This window comes from Quercus robur, chromosome 3, assembly GCF_932294415.1.
Source record: "Quercus robur chromosome 3, dhQueRobu3.1, whole genome shotgun sequence".
NCBI classification, from domain to species: Eukaryota; Viridiplantae; Streptophyta; class Magnoliopsida; order Fagales; family Fagaceae; genus Quercus; species Quercus robur.
The window spans coordinates 52848486-52866026 of NC_065536.1; the positions used below are offsets into that span (position 1 = coordinate 52848486).

The 17541-nt window shown below is 36.5% G+C and overlaps 1 pseudogene; it reads left to right on the forward strand.

The window, feature by feature from the left end:
* The first annotated feature begins 4583 nt into the window (after positions 1 to 4583).
* LOC126718331 (putative multidrug resistance protein) lies at positions 4584 to 16836 on the forward strand (annotated as a pseudogene).
* The last annotated feature ends 705 nt before the right edge of the window (positions 16837 to 17541 follow it).

Consider the following 17541-nt stretch of genomic DNA (forward strand, 5'->3'; position numbering starts at 1 on the left):
TGTGTGTTTATGTACATTGGTACTTGTGTATCTTGGATGGCCATTAAAACAAAATTTTCTAAACTTTGTATCTTTTGTAGTTTAGATGAGCATCTCTATGCACAACTAAGTAAGTGAGCTTTGTGACTCGTGTTTGTGATGAGTAAGATTAAGTAATCTCTTGTACTTAACACTTGTATCACTTTTTTTGACGGGAAGGACTACAAAATCTTAAGAGAAAGACATAAATAACCATCTCATCACTGTTGCCTGCCAATCATGAAATGACATTTATATGCTTCGGCATAGCAAAAGTGGAATGTCAAATGCTTAACATAATTGAGTATTTCTTTTCTATGTCAAATATGCCCATGCATGGTTTGCTTAAAAAGAAAAATATGCAAAGAAAAATAAAAGTAAAAAAATCAAAATGCTTTATCTATGATTGCAAACGTGTATTCTAGGAGATATGAGAGTTATAGGATGTACCTCGAAGGTGATAGTCCCCATTAAACAGTTATGATTGTGTATGAGTTAAAGTGATTTTCTCATATCTCAAATCGTCATAACATGTAGACACTTATGCAATCTTGCGATGTTTTTCACTCACAATACGCAATATTCTTTGCTACTTTTGATACATGTGCAGGTACAATATGATTTGACCATCACAAGATTTACATGTGTTAATGTATGCTCACTAAATTGTTTTAACTTGGTTTTGAAATATAAAATTGGTTAGACTTGTGTGTGTGTGTGTGTTTTGGGATCTAAATGCCTATCATTTTTACTAATGAGAGATGATTTTGAGAGATTAAAATGTTGTTTGGATCTTTGGTTAAGTTGCATGTTTGATTGCATTTATGTCTATGTTTTTCTCTTCTTTGAAAAACTATTTTTAAGCAATCTCGACAGCTCCTCGACACCTCTCGATACCTAGCTTATCTATCGAGCTCTTCAGTTGCTTTTTATCGCAATCTCGACACCTCTCGATAGCTAGGTGGATCGGTCGTGAAAGTTTCTGTCCCCTCGATAGCTCCTCGACAGCTACCTTAATCCATCGAGCTTGTTTTTGCTGTGGAGACCTTTGGACACCTTCTCGATAGCTGAATCTGTCGAAACTTTTAAAGCTCGACACCTCTCGACACCTATCTATCTGTCGAGAATTACTGAACTTCTATATATTCGTTCAGTGCGATTTGAACTTCATTTTGCATGATCTCTCTCGATCTCTCTAGTCTTTTCACCTCCCAAAACCTCTCTCTCTCACTCTAAACCTCCAACCCGCGTGTTCTTCGGCCTTTGTGTGCTTTCTTTGCTTTTGGTATGTCTCTTTTTCACTCATTCTTCATACATTACATGTTTTGACCTAACTTTTTGGGTTTTTGTTGAAAATTTGGGGTTTTTCAAAATTGTTGAGTTTTTCACAAAATTTTTGGGTTGGTTTTTGTGAAAATGTTTTAAAATCTTCATGCATTGCATCTCATGTGCATTATAACTATATTTTCATACATTTAGATGTGTGTTATATATGTTAAACTGATTGTGTGCTGGTAGGATTGGATTGGGCTAAGCCCATGATGAAATTACTATTGCATATCACATGCTCATGCATTTTCATGCATATGTCCTTTACATTTTATATATTTTTTGTATATTTGAACTGTTTTGGGACTTTTCTGAGTGTTTCTTTCTCCCCCCCCCCCCCCCTTTCTCTCCAGTTTACGTTAGTGCGTTATGGCACCAAAACATAAGTCTACTCCGTCCCGGAACCCTCTTCGTTTCGGGGCATCTTCTTCTTCTTCTGATCCTACTCTCTTACACGTCCGGTTTTGTGATAAGGAGGCTAAAACGGACTTCTCTGAGAACTTCTCTAGACGAGGCGTTCATTCGGAACTCCAAGTCATTTTGTCGGACTTCTCTGATATTGACCTACCCACTGTTATTCACAGTAGGGGATGGGAGTCACTATGTGACGTCCTGGTCACATGTCCATCCGTGTTGATCTAGGAGTTCTACTCCAACATGCATGGATTCGATTATTCAGTACCTCTTTTTGTTACTCGCGTTCGAGGTACGCACATAGTGGTCACACTAGATATTGTATTCGATGTGCTCCGTGTCTTGAGGGTAGAGCATCCTGACTACCTCGGTTGTGATCGTCTTAAGACTGTGTCTAAAGACAAGCTCATTTCCACTTTTTGTGAGCGTCCATCCAATCGGGGTGATTGTCAATTCACTCATTGTATGGCCTTTGCTAAAGGCCCTAGGTTTCTTAACATGGTCATGACTTTTGTTTTGTATCCTCTTTCTCATTATAACTCTATTACCGAGTCCCGTGTTCAATTTTTGCTTTCTCTTTTAGAGCATCTCACTATAGATTTTCTCTCTCGTTTCATTCTTTCTATCATAGATGTACAACGGGATACAACAACCCATGATAAGCTCTTTTAGTGTTGTATATTTTATTGCCAAAGTTTCCTAAAACAGATTATTAATGCATGCCCTAATACCCTTAACGGGGACCTTTTATATATTCACTTTTTAAAACAATATTATCTATTTTACATTATATTTTATTAAAATATCAAAATTTTAAAATGTTTCTCTTTCTTCACATAACTATCATATACTTTCTTATTTTATCTCAAGATATGTAAATAAATAAATAAATAAATAAATGCGGAGTGGATAATGCTAGTATAAATTTACAATGTTATTGCAATAATCAAGTATTTTTACTCAACTTGTGAGTGAATTTTGGGCTTGTTAATGTGATCATTTTCTATTATACAAGCACGTGCTCTCAAGTTAAATTTTTGTTTGGGCCGAAGTGGGTTTTAATGGGCCTACTAGTTTACAGTATATATAAGTATTTATGGGCCGAAGTTTTGTTTTTGTTTTTGTTTTTGTTGTTGTTGTTGTTGTTTATTTTTTATTTTATTTTGTCTACTAGGGTCTTGTGGTATGGTTGACTGTGGGAAAGGAATCAAGCACAGGTCCTAGTCCTATAATTCAACTTCTCTTCGAGATGGACTCATGGATTGGGGACAGTTTGTCTGTTAAGGCTTTGTGGTAAAGTTGACCGCCCAAAGGAATCAGTGGCTTCTACAATGTTACTATGGTTGGGCCTCAAAAATTTGGAGGAGTAAAATTAAAATTTATATTGATTAATTGCATGGGTTTTGGTTGGACAAAGTTGGTCTTGCTAATTCTGGACCATATGATATCTCAATTGTTGTGACTTATGAGAGTTACTTTCCTTTTCCATTGATGAGAGAAGGTAGAGTGAAAGATTTGCCATGTGAAATCCTATTGTATTCGAAGAGTCAGGGCTGACTAAAATAAGTTTAGGTTTCCTATCAAAAAAATAAAATAATAATAATAATAATAAGTTTAGGAATACACCAAATTTCGAATACAAATCCTCTTTCAACTCTTTGTGTTCCACTTATGATCTTTTGATTATGATATAACATGTGTCTAATATTTTTTTTTTTCCTTTCTAAAGTTTGGGTATTTTATAAGGAAAGTAAAAAGAATATGTGATAATTTGTAATTGGTGGAATATAAAGTGTCAAGTTAAGATTGGTGTATAATAAGTTGAGTGTTAGTGGTAGACCCATGCAAAAGTGATGTTATTTTCATCATAAGTTGACAACTCATCAAAGTGTGAAATTAGAATACAAATTCTCTGTACCACATTTTGTGTTTCACTTTATGTTCTACCAATCACAACCGGTTATATGTTTATTTTTTTCTATTTTAAATTTTGGCTATTTTATAAGGAAAGTTAAAAAAATACATGATAAGCTGTGATTGGTGGAATATAAAGTGAAACACCAAAAACAGTACAGAGGATTTATATTTAGGTGTGTCTAGACTCTTGGAGTATTGATGTTTATATTAACCAAAAACTCATAATGCTGTGGAAACTTAGATTCTTTTGACACATGTCATATATCATTGTAGAAATGTTATTGGGTGTTTTTTTTTTCTTTTTTTGATGATTGGGTTTTGCCAACGGAAAGTGAGAATGGAATGCTTGAACCTATAGTCTTTATCTGATAGCTTATAGTAATATGCATTTGATAAATTGATGACACATGATTAGCAGCCAATTGTTCAGACTCGTTGAATTAATATTGTTGGCCTTTTGTGCCTGGAGTACAAACTGGATTCACTGGCTTTTTGGCAAGAGTTCGATGACTTTAATGTAGATGACTATTATTGGTTTGTACTTATATGGGTCCCACCAATGCCAAAAATGACTAAAGGAAAATCCAGATGCTAAAGCTAAAAACCTGTAGGATTTGTAGAAACTTCCCTTATGCTAAAGGTCTACTTCATTTGCCAATGGGTGTCTACTACCTTTTAGTGACCTCTTTTAGATGGTGCCTTGAGAAAAAAATAAATGAAAAGCTCCTATAATATAGGGTTGGAAAATTGTGTTGGATTGGAGACATATATATATATATATATATATATATATATATATATATTTATATGGATGTTACTTGGAATAACTTAACTGACAAAGGCTTAGACTTAATCAGAAGGTGAATTGGCTCCTGGGATTCCAGTTTTATACTCAGCATTTTGATATGAAGAGCAAAACTGGCCTTTTCTCATATTCGGATGCCTTGGACAAGCTACTCATGTTGTTTGGGACTCTGGGTAGCATTGGTGAATGGTGATGGCTCGATGACCCCACTCACTATGTTCATTCTCAGCGGTTTGATCAATGATTTTTCAGGAGCTGGTTTTGATATCCCAAACGAGGTCGTTGATAAGGTATGCAAAGTATTCAATGGCAGATTGATAAGCTTTTCTTGAACCATATAGTTTGACTGTTGTATTAAGCACCGTAGTTGCTACTTGCTTTAAGACTGTATGTTAATGTCATGTGTCACTATGTAAAGCTAATACAAAATTATGTATTGAAAATTCCCTCAAGTGATCTATTAAATTTGAGCTGCATAGACATTATAAAAAAATAATTAGGATATTTCAAACACTGGCTTGAATTTGATTTACTTAAAAGACGTGACTAATGGACTGTCATGCGTCCTTACAGTACGCACTACGCACTCAAGCTGTTTTATGTTGCCATTGGAGTTGGGTTATCAGCTTTCATTGGTAAGAATATTTTGATTCATGTACTTATCTCACCCCACCCCCCAAACCAAAAAATAATAATAATAATAATAAAAAAAAGAAAAAAGAAAAAAAAAAGAGAGAGAGAGAGAAAAGAGGAAGGGCTCTAGAGCAGCAAGCCTGTTTGTTGAGATGCTTGAGGATCAAAGCCTTGTGCTGACTTGCTGTCCAATCCAAACCTGGTCAGGTTAATAATATATCAAGATATGCCCATGTAAAATTTTGAAGTCCAAGCTTTCCTATATCAGTTGGTTTGGTTTAGCTCATTGCCTGCATCTTTCATCTCTAGAGGCTTGATCAAAATTGAAGTCCTATTTGTATAGTCCTTTTCTTCCTTTGTCTTTGCATCTTCTCTTTTCTAGCTGTAACAAAGTAAGAAATGTGAAATGAATGGATCCAGTATAGATTTTGGCGTCATTTCACTTCTACCTAAAGCCATGGTAGTGCTTCTTTTGGGTCTTCCGACTGAACATTAATTGAAACAGCAATATGATTGGTTAGAAGAATATGAAAAATCAGGATATAGTAGTAGTACAGTAATTTTTAAAACCAATCTGCATGTAGTACAATAATAATATCTGAATTTCGATGCACAGATACAAAATTACACCTTTGATATGCCTGTACATATTCATGCTTGACAGAAGGAATATGTTGGACAAGAACTGCAGAGAGACAAGCAAATTGCATAAGAATGGAATACTTAAAGGCAGTCATCAGGCAAGAAGTTGGTTACTTTGACACCAATGCTACTTCTTCCACTTCCTTCAAAGTCATTTCTACCATCTCTTCTGATGCCCATATAATCCAAGACACGATAGCTGAGAAGGTTTTTTATTGCCTAAGAAATACTCTTTTCCTCTTCTATATGCTATTGTAATTAACAGCATCAAATATTTCTTTTACTGTAGATACCTAACTGCCTGGCTCACCTCGCATCGTTCATCTTGAGCCTCACAGTTGCATTTCTGCTTTCTTGGAGACTTGCACTAGCTGCTTTTCCATTGACACTCTTTTTTATTGCTCCAGGAATTGGATTTAGTAAGGTACTGAAGGGCCTAGGAACAAAAATGAAACATGCTTATGGGATTGCTGGTAGCATTGCAGAACAAGCAATCTCATCAATCCATACGACCTATTCATATGTGGGGGAGCATCAAACACTACATAGATTTAGCTGTGCACTCAAGAAAAGCATGAAGCTAGGCATAAAGCAAGGTTTGACAAAGGGATTGCTGATAGGGAGCATGGAGACGATTTATGCAGTTTGGGCTTTCCAGGCTTGGGTTGGAAGTGTTCTTGTCATTCAGGGAAGTGAGACAGGCGGCATTGTTTTCATTGCTGGAGTCTGCATCATGGTGGGAGGAGTGTGAGTTACTTTACTTCATACTGCTAATCTGCTATCATTCTTCCTATTGTTTGACTCTATGATATGCAATGACAAGTTTATGCTTGGAAAGCGTTTGCCAGTAGTACATGGTAAAATATATAATTTCATGAATCTAACACAAATATGACATTTAAGTATAAAGTATGGTGAATGCAGTGATGTTACAGACAAAGAGTATCTTCTCTATGTAAAAAAATTTGTCCTAAAATAATTTGGGAATTCTCCCAGTAATTTAGGAAAGAGGAAGTCTTTTCAAGTTCAGTTTACTTAATAAAAGTTGGACCTTTAGAGTGTGGAAAAAAGAAGGTTGTACTTAATGAAAGAATAAAGAATTTTACTAGAATTGGTATCCTTCTTTTGCCTGGGGAAATTTCTGTGTTGTCACAATTCACAGCTTCAACTTGTATCTTCAGGTCCATTATGAATGCACTCCCAAATCTATCTTTCATCATAGAGGCAACAGCTGCTGCTACCCCAATTCATGAGATGATTGACCGGATACCTGTTACAGACACTGAAGAAGAAAAAGGAAAGATTCTTCCAAGTGTAAGAGGACAAATCGAATTTAGAGATGTTGACTTTAGCTACCCATCAAGGCCTGATACTCCTATTCTTCAAGGATTCAATCTCAAAGTTCAAGCTGGAAAGACAATAGGTCTTGTTGGAGGCAGTGGTTCAGGCAAGTCTACTATCATTTCTTTGCTTGAAAGATTTTATGACCCGGAAAAAGGAGATATTCTCCTTGATAAGTACAAAATAAAGAGACTACAGCTTAAATGGTTGAGATCCCATATGGGATTAGTTAACCAAGAGCCTGTTCTCTTTGCAACATCCATAAAAGAGAATATTCTGTTTGGCAAGGAAGATGCTCCAATGGAACTTATAATACACGCAGCTAAGGCTGCAAATGCTCATAACTTCATCATTAAACTACCTCAAGGATATGAAACTCAGGTAAGCCACGATTTTTTAGTCCATATTCCAATAAAAACCTTGGAAAAAGTTTTGAATCAGTGCTGATTTAGTTTTTAAAAAGTTTGGACTCAATGCCGAAATTTGACTTTGGGTTTTTCTTGTACCTCAGTTAGGGCAATTTGGGGTTCAATTGTCCGGAGGGCAAAAGCAAAGGATTGCCATAGCAAGAGCTTTGATCAGAGACCCAAAAATTCTTTTACTTGATGAAGCCACGAGTGCTTTGGATGCAGAGTCTGAAAGACTAGTGCAGGAAGCCTTGGACCAGGCTTCACAAGGAAGGACAACAATTATCATTGCCCACTGCCTCTCCACAATCCGTAAGGCTGATTTGATAGTCGTTCTTCAATCAGGAAAAGTGGTTGAATCCGGTTCTCATGACGAACTAATGGACATGAACAATGGAAAGGGCGGGGCCTATAGCAAATTGGTGCAGTTGCAGCAATCATCCATGGAAAATGAAGCATTCAGTAGTTCCTATCATCAAATAGAAGATACATATAACAGAATGGCAAATTTTGCGAGGACTCCCCATTGTCCCCAAACACCTATCAGTAGTATGTATAGTACCCCAGCCCACCCTTACAGCCCAACATTTTCCATCAACCTTGCACATTCATTCCAAGCGACCCAATTTTTTGATTATCTTAATGAAAAAGTAAAAACAAGAGCTTATCCTCCAGCTTCCCAAAGGCGTTTACTGAAAATGAATGCACCTGAGTGGAAGCAAGCTTTACTTGGATGTCTAGGGGCTGCTGGCTCGGGAATTGTTCAGTCACTTCATGCCTATTGCTTGGGAACAATTATTTCAGTTTACTTCGAAGACAAATCCACCATCAAATAAAAAATTAGATTCTATTGCTTTATCTTCTTAAGCCTGGGAGTTATCAGCTTCATTGCCAATCTCTGCCAGCATTACAATTTTGCAATTATGGGAGAGCGTTTAACAAAAAGGGTGCGCGAAAAGATGCTCGGGAAATTGCTAACCTTTGAGATAGGATGGTTTGATGAAGATGATAACACAAGTGCAGCCATCTGTGCACTTTTAGCCACTGAAGCCAACACGTTTCGCTCCCTCATTGCAGAACGTATGTCACTGCTAGTTCAGGTTTCCTTTAGTGCCTCCCTAGCTTTTGCACTTGGATTATTAGCTTCGTGGAGGGTATGCATTGTAATGATAAGCGGTGGCTTGATGCATTTGGGGCTTAAAGCGAAAATTGATTATTTTATTTTAGATGCAAAATTTCTACTAATTAATATGAATTACGTAGAATTTTTTCTTTTTTTTAGAAATTTTATAGATAGAAAAAGTGGTGTTAGTAGTAGACTTAGATGAGAACTAGTAAAAGTTTGCAAACTCAACTCTTATTGTTATTCTTTTTTTTTTAGAAATACAACATTCACAATATTTTTTACAACAAATTCTAGGTTTTAAGTTGCTTTTTGTTTTCTATTTGAAAATATCACTATATTTATTTTTTTTGTCATCAATAACAACCTACTACTTAATATTAGTTGTAAAAGTGTTGTGAAAAATATTGTGGATGTTGCATTTTTCTCTCTCTTTTATTTGTTTTTATCTGGTAAAAAAATATTATTTTATTTATTGATTATAAATAACCCTATTGGTTAAAATTTAGAGGCATTTTTTTTACTTGGGGCCTTAAGCAACCGCATTTTTTGCTCTATCATTCAGCCGGCACTGGTAATGATTGCCATGTAGCCTTTACTCATTGCAAGTTTCTATTCTAAGAGTGTTCTAATAAAAAGTATGTCTGCAAAAATTAAGAAAGCACAAAGTGAGGGCAGTCAACTAGCAAGTGAAGCTACCATCAACCACAGGACTATCACTGTATTTTCATCTCAAGAAAGAATATTGGGTCTATTTGAAGCAGCAATGAAAGGTCCTAGGAAAGAGAGTATCAAAGCATCATGGTTTTCTGGTTTGGGTCTGTTCAGCTCTCAATTTTTGACAACAGTTGCTATAGCTGTGACTTTTTGGTATGGAGGGAGGCTAATGAATCAGAAACTAGTTACCCCAAAAAACCTTTTTCAAGCTTTCTTCATCTTGATCAGCACTGGTAAGAACATTGCAGATGCAAGTAGCATGACTTCTGATATAGCCAAAGGTAGCAGTGCCATTAGATCATTTTTTGCAATCATAGACAGAAAAAGTGAGATTTGTTGGGCTCTGTGGAGCCTAATTTTGTTTGATCCGGTTTGACGACCTGACCCGACCCGAATAATGTCGTAGTTTTTAATGAGAGATTTTCTAAGGCTTAGTCCATGGAGTGAAGGATTGGGCTGATAACTAGTTTCTGATTCATTAGCCTCCCTATATACCAGAAAGTCACAGCTATAACTGCTGTTGTCAAAAATTGAGAGCTGAACAGAAGAAAAATTGTAGCCACACTTTGTACTTTTTCCTGATAATAGTGAAATCTCTGCAACTTCGTGGATGTAGGCAAATTGCCGAACCACGTAAATACTGTCTTGTACGTGTGATTGTTTTTTTTCTTTGGCGTGTGTTTTCTCTATTTTTTTGTTTCTCATAGGTTGGGAATTCGGGTTAATTCCCTACAACTGGTATCAGAGCTTAAGGTTAGGTTTAAGTGGGAGCAATGGCAGAGGAAGCAGGAAAGGCGTCTGGAATAGAAAAGTTTGATGGCATAGACTTCGCGTATTGGAGGATGCAGATTGAAGATTATCTCTATGGGAGGAAATTGCATCTGCCTCTTTTGGGGACAAAACCTAAGACTATGAAGGCTGAGGAATGGGCGCTTCTTGACAGACAGGTTCTGGGAGTTATTAGGTTAACTCAGTCTAGGTATGTTGCACACAATGTTGTAAAGGAGAAGACCACAGTAGATTTGATGAAGGCTTTGTCTGGTATGCATGAAAAGCCATCAGCAAACAACAAGGTGCATCTGATGAAGAAACTGTTCAATTTGAGAATGGCAGAGAATGCATCAGTAGCACAACATCTAAACGAATTTAACACTATCACAAATCAATTGTCATCTGTAGAAATTGATTTTGATGATGAGATTCGTGCTCTGATCGTCTTGGCTTCTTTGCCAAACAGTTGGGAGGCAATGAGGATGACAGTAAGCAATTCTATAGGAAAATAAAAACTCAAGTACAATGATATACGAGATTTAATTCTGGCTGAGGAGATTCACAGAAGAGATGCAGATGAAATCTCAGGATCTGGTTTTACCCTGAACCTTGAGAGAAGAGGCAGAGGTAATGACAGAAATTCAAATCGAGGCAGACCAAAATCCAGAAATTCTAATCGGAATAGAAGTAAATCTAGATCAGGCGAACAAGAACAATGCTGGAACTGTGGGAAAACAGGTCACTTTAGGAGGCAATGCAAAAGTCCTAAGAAGAAGAATGAAGATGATTCTGCAAATGCTATAACAGAAGAGGTACAAGATGCATTACTTTTTACAGTAGACAGTCCATTTGATGATTAGGTTTTGGACTCAGGAGCTTCGTTTCATACCACTCCACACCGGGAAATCATATAGAATTATATTGCAGGTGATTTTGGTAAGGTGTATTTGGTTGATGGTTTAGCCTTGGATGTTGTAAGTATGGGAGACGTTCAGATATTGTTGCCCAATGGATCTGTTTGGTTACTGGAGAAGGTTCAACATATTCCTGACTTGAGGAAGAATCTGATTTCTGTTGGACAACTTGATGATGAAGGACATATAATACTATTTGTAAGTGGTACTTAGAAGGTTACAAAGGAAGTTAGGGTATTGACTCGTGGAAAGAAGACTGGTACTCTATATATGACTTCAAGTCCAAGAGACACAATTGGAGTTGCTGATGTAAGTACTGATACAAGCCTATGGCATTGCAGATTTGGTCATATGAGTGAGAAAGGGATGAAGATGCTGCTGTCAAAAAGAAAACTACCAAAATTGAAGTTCATTGATTTTGACATGTGTGAAAGTTGCATTTTAGGAAAGCAGAAAAATGTGAGCTTTTTGAAAACTGGCAGGACACCGAAGGCTGAAAAATTGGAGTTAGTACACACTGATTTGTGAGGGCCTTCTCCGGTTACATCCCTTGAAAGTTCAAGGTACTACATCACTTTTATTGATGACTCAAGCAGAAAGGTATTGGTTTATTTTCTGAAAAATAAATCTGATATATTTGAAACTTTTAAGAAGTGGAAGGCCATGGTTGAGATAGAAACAGGTTTGAAAGTAAAATGTTTGAGATTAGATAATGGAGGATAGTATATAGATGGAGGGTTCAGTGAGTATTGTGTTGCACAGGGAATTAGGATGGAGAAAACCATTCCTGAGACATCACAGCAGAATGGTATGGCTGAGTGCATGAATAGAACTCTCAATGAGCGTGCTAGGAGTATGAGGTTGCATGCTGGACTACCAAAAACTTTCTGAGCTGATGCTGTTAGCACTGCAGCTTACCTGATAAACCGAGGACCATCAGTTCCCATGGAGTTCAGACTTCTTGAGGAGGTTTGGAGCGGTAAAGAGGTAAAATTTTTATATTTAAAAGTTTTTGGTTATGTTTCTTATGTTCATATTGATTCTGATGCTCGTAGTAAATTTGATGCAAAGTCTAAAATATGTTTTTTCATTGGTTACGGTGATGACAAATTTGGCTATAGGCTTTGGGATAAACAAAACAGGAAAATCATCAGAACTAGAAATGTGATATTTAATGAACAGGTTATGTACAAGAACAGGTCAATTGTAGTGTCAGATGTTATAGAGATAGATCAAAAGAAATCTGAGTTTGTCAACTTAGATGAATTGACTGAAAGTATTGTCCAGAAAAGGGGTGAAGAAGATAAGGAGAATGTAAATTCACAAGTAGATCTGAGTATACCTGTAGCTGAAGTTCGCACATTTTCCAGGAACATTAGACCTCCACAACGTTATTCACCTGTTTTAAATTATCTCCTGTTGACTGATGGTGGTGAGCCAGAGTGTTATGATGAAGCCTTACAAGATGAGAATTCAAGCAAGTGGGAGTTAGCCATGAAAGATGAGATGGATTCCTTGTTGGGGAATCAAATATGAGAACTGACTGAATTGCCAATAGGAAAGAAGGTTTTGCACAACAAGTGGGTATACAGAATAAAGAATGATCATGATGGTAGCAAACGTTACAACGCTAGATTAGTTGTTAAAGGATTCCAGCAGAAGGAAGGCGTTGACTACACAGAGATATTTTCTCCAGTTGTGAAGATGTCAACAATTAGATTGGTACTGAGAATGGTGGCTACAGAAAAATTACATCTTGAACAGTTAGATGTGAAGACGGCATTCCTTCATGGTGACTTAGAGGAAGACCTTTACATAATTCAACCAGAAGGGTTCATTGTTCAGGGACAAGAGAATCTAGTCTGCAAACTGAGAAAGAGCTTGTATGGCCTAAAACAAGTTCCTAGACAGTGGTACAAGAAATTTGACAGTTTTATGCATAGAATTGGGTTCAAGAGATGTGAAGCTAATCACTGTTGCTGTGTTAAGTCTTTTGATAATTCTTACATCATATTACTGTTATATGTGGATGATATGCTTATTGCAGGGTCTAGTATTAAGGAGATTAATAATTTGAAGAAGTAATTATCCAAACAGTTTGCAGTGAAGGATTTGGGAGCTGTAAAGAAAATTCTTGGTATGAGAATCATTAGAGACAAGGCTAATGGTACATTGAAACTTTCACAGTAAGAGTATGTAAAGAAAGTTCTCAGCAGGTTCAACATGAATGAAGCTAAACCAGTGAGCACACCCTTGGGTAGTCATTTTAAACTAAGCAAAGAACAGTCATCGAAAATAGAAGAAGAAAGGGACCATATGAGCAAGGTGCCCTATGCCTCAGCTATTGGCAGCTTGATGTATGCTATGGTGTATACAAGGCCAGACATTACACATGTAGTGGGAGTTATGAGCAGATTCATGAGTAGGCTTGGAAAGCAGCACTGGGAGGCAGTCAAGTGGATTTTGAGATATCTGAAGGGTTCATCAGATACATGTCTTTGCTTCACAGGTGCAAGTTTAAAGCTGCAGGGTTATGTAGATGCTGATTTTGCTGGTGATATTAATAATAGAAAGAGTACTACTGGGTTTGTTTTTACTCTAGGTGGTACAGCTATATCATGGGCTTCAAATCTACAAAAAATTGTTACTTTGTCTACTACAGAAGCTGAGTATGTTGCAGCAACTGAAACTGGAAAGGAAATGATTTGGCTACATGGTTTCTTAGATGAATTGGGTAAGAAGCAGGAGATGGGCATTCTACACAGTGACAGTCAGAGTGCAATTTTTCTTACCAAAAATTCGGCTTTTCATTCAAAGTCGAAGTATATACAAACAAAATACCACTTTATCCGTTACCTTGTTGAAGATAAGTTGGTAATATTTGAGAAGATTTGTGGATCTAAGAACCCGACAGACATGTTGACTAAGGGTGTCACCATTGAGAAGCTGAAGCTGTGTGTAGTTTCAGTTGGTCTTCTAGCTTAAGGACAAGAGGATGCGTTGCAGGGATGAGGGATTGTGTTTTGGAGGATTTTGGTTGATGTTGGTGATTGAACTAGTCTCCAAGTGGGAGATTTGTTGGGCTTTGTGGAGCATAGTTTTGTTTGATTCGGTTTGACGACCCGACCCGACCCAAATAATGTTGCATGATTTTTAATGGGAGATTTTCTGAGACTTAGAAAAAGCGCAATTTTGGCCCCTTTTTTGTGTAGAAAAGCGCAATTTTGTGATTAGAGTTTTATTGTGGGGTTGCCGTATTTCTGAGCAGAAAAAAAATTGTAACCGCACTTTGTACTTTTCATTGATAATAGTGAAATCTCTGCAATTCCGTGGATATAGGCAAATTGTTGAACTACATAAATACTGTCTTGTTTTGTGATTTTTTTTTTTCTTTGGTGTGTTTTCTCTATTTTTTTTATTTTTTTATTTTTGTTTCTCACAGGTTGGGAATTCGGGTTAATTCCTTACAAGATTGACCCTCAAGACCACAATGGTGTTAAAATAAAAAAAAAAATAAAAATTTATAAAGGGTCAGATAGTACTCAAGAAAGTGGTTTTCTCTTACCCAGCAAAGCCTGAGCAAATGATCTTTAAGGGCCTGAGTCTCAAGATTGAAGCAGGAAAAACCATAGCACTTGTAGGACAGAATGGTTCAAGCAAGTCCACTGTCATTGGGTTGATTGAAAGATTTTATGACCCCTTAGAGGGATCTGTACTGATAGATGGGAGTGACATCAAGAGCTACAATTTGAGGAAGTTAAGGTCATATATTGCATTAGTAAGTCAGGAACCCTGATGAGAATGCAAATTGTCATATTTTTCTCCCTTAATGTTTAGTATTTTATATTTATTTGGTGCCTAAATGTACTCATTATTCTTTTATTTTGATTTAAGATGCAAATGGAGGCGTTAAGTGCAAAATGTAGCTAATTGGGCGATTTTGGATAGATTTGATATCGCTTCATAATCTGGGCATAACTCTCTCATCCAAGCTTCGATTAAGATGATTCAAGATGTTATGGAACACCAAGACAAAGCTCTACAACTCTCATGTTTTGAGTTTTGAGAGATACGGGCTGTATCAAGGTCGAAATCGGGCTTGAAGTTGCTGCACCTGCATTACTGACGTTCTGGAATGTTCCTTTGCCTACAATTCTAATACGCAGATTTGATGGGGTTTATTTTCAAAAGCTTCCAAATCTGGTGCACGAAATTTCCAGCTGAAAAACACCACTTTCCTAGTTATATTAGGACTTTGTTTTATTTTTAATATTTTCCCTTAATTAGTTAGATTTGGATATTATTATTGAAAATATTTTTAGGAGATTTTGTAGGCTTGGGAAAGGGGGAATTAACGTGTAAAAGGGGGATGAGAAATCAGAATTGGACACACATGCCTCTCTCTCCCCTCTTCTCTAATTTTTTCCTTTGAGTTTTCATCATGGCCCTACTTGGCTAAACTTTTATACTTGGTCGAAGGAAACTGAAGCCTGGGAATCAATAAAATTGTGAGATCTAATTTGTTTTTATTGTTCAATTTATGCTTTGAATATCGGATGTTCTTCTGTGCCTATTTTCATGATTGTCTCGTTTAATTACTAGGAGGCCTACTGGTTTATTGTTCGTTGCAATTTACTGCTAGGTTAGATATCAAATACGTAATTGTTTGATCTCTCTAACTTGTGAAGCAACCAAGATTTAATGATTTGCCACATCAGAAATTATTAGATCTTAGGAAGAATGCTTGACTAAATTAAATGCAACCGCTTGGGTTTGTGTTGTTTAGTTTCATCGATCTCTCTAATTCTTAAGGCTGCTACTAGATTAAACCTTTAGCGCTTGTCTTGGGTTGTTTAGTAGTTAGGGTTTATTAGATCGCTTGTTTTCTAATTAACTAAGACTAAGGAGAGATAGGAAAATTGTTCCGATGGTGAATATTCAAAGTGTAAATAGATATATACTTACATCAATGATCAGTTGTAAAATTTCGATGGTTGATGTTGACTTAGACCAAGGTTTGTTTTTTTGATTAATTTCGATACTTTAATTTGAATTGTTCCTTAGTTTTTTTTTTTTTTTTTTAAATTGTTTTCATTATACTCCACTCCCTTCTTGTTCACCTAGCATAAAACTAGGCTAGATACTCTCCATGGGAATGATCTTTACTCACACTACTATATATATTTTTAGGAGTATAGGTTTTATTTTTGGTTGCTTGCGACAGCACACCAAACCCACCCTTTTTGCAGGAACTATTCATGAGAACATTGCTTATGGTACAAAGGATGCTACAGAGTATGAAGTAAGGAAGGCAGCAATGCTTGCGAATGCTCATGAATTCATAAGGTATGTATACATATATCTCCTCTTTATATTGCAACAAAATTAAATTACATCAAGTTTCCTTTTGGTAAAATTCCATTTTTGAAATGCAGTTCTACGAGTGATGGTTATGATACCTACTGTGGAGAAAGAGGAGTTCAGCTATCAGGAGGCCAGAAACAGAGGATAGCAATTGCTAGAGCTATACTGAAGAACCCACAAATACTTCTTTTGGATGAGGCAACCAGTGCCCTTGATAGTGCGTCAGAAAATCTAGTCCAAGAGGCACTGGAGAAGATGATGGTAGGCAGAACATGTGTAATTGTAGCGCATCGATTGTCCACAATACAGAAGGCAGATTCCATAGCTGTGATAAGTAATGGGAAGGTTGTGGAACTAGGATCACACTCCAGCCTACTCGCTATTGGAAGTGGCGGAGCGTACTATTCTCTAATTCAGCTACAAAACAGTCATTCCTCTTAAGTGTGAGTCAAGGATAATGTGTATGTGTAATATGTAATAACACGAGTTTTTCATAAAGAAGGACCAATGCATTAGAAGATGTTCAAGTTGTCAAATATTGAATAAATAATTTATTGAGTAATGATAGTCACACACTCCTTATTATATACTCAATGTACAAACGCTGTCACACAGACTGAAATCGTGACTTTTAAAGTATGATTGTGCAATTGTGCATTAGTGAGTGTGTAATAAGATTTTCCATAAGTTAAAATATTCCCAGTCTAGGTTCACACATGAAGGGGAATGTTAGAATATTGATTATGTGATTATATTCAATCTCTCCCATTAGTATAGGCTTTTGGGATAAGTGATTATTTATCACAAATTCAATACTCTCTAAGACAAATTCACTGATCAGATTATGTTCAAGATTAGATTGCTTCTGTCGTATAAGCAAAGAGTAATAACAACTCATTCTGCAGTAATAACATGTGATTTATTTATTTATTTTTACCAAAGCTGCACTCATGCTTCATCATAAAGCTGATCCTTAAAGCCTAAGATAGTCAAACTGTGCAGAAAACACTGCTTTAAAGAAGACCAAGCTGCAAAATCTTCTAGGCCACCTCCAACAATTTGTACATAAAAAATGACGTTAGCTTGCTTAACTCTGTACTGCAACTTCTGCATAATAGTTCTACTCATTTGAATATTTGATCCAGA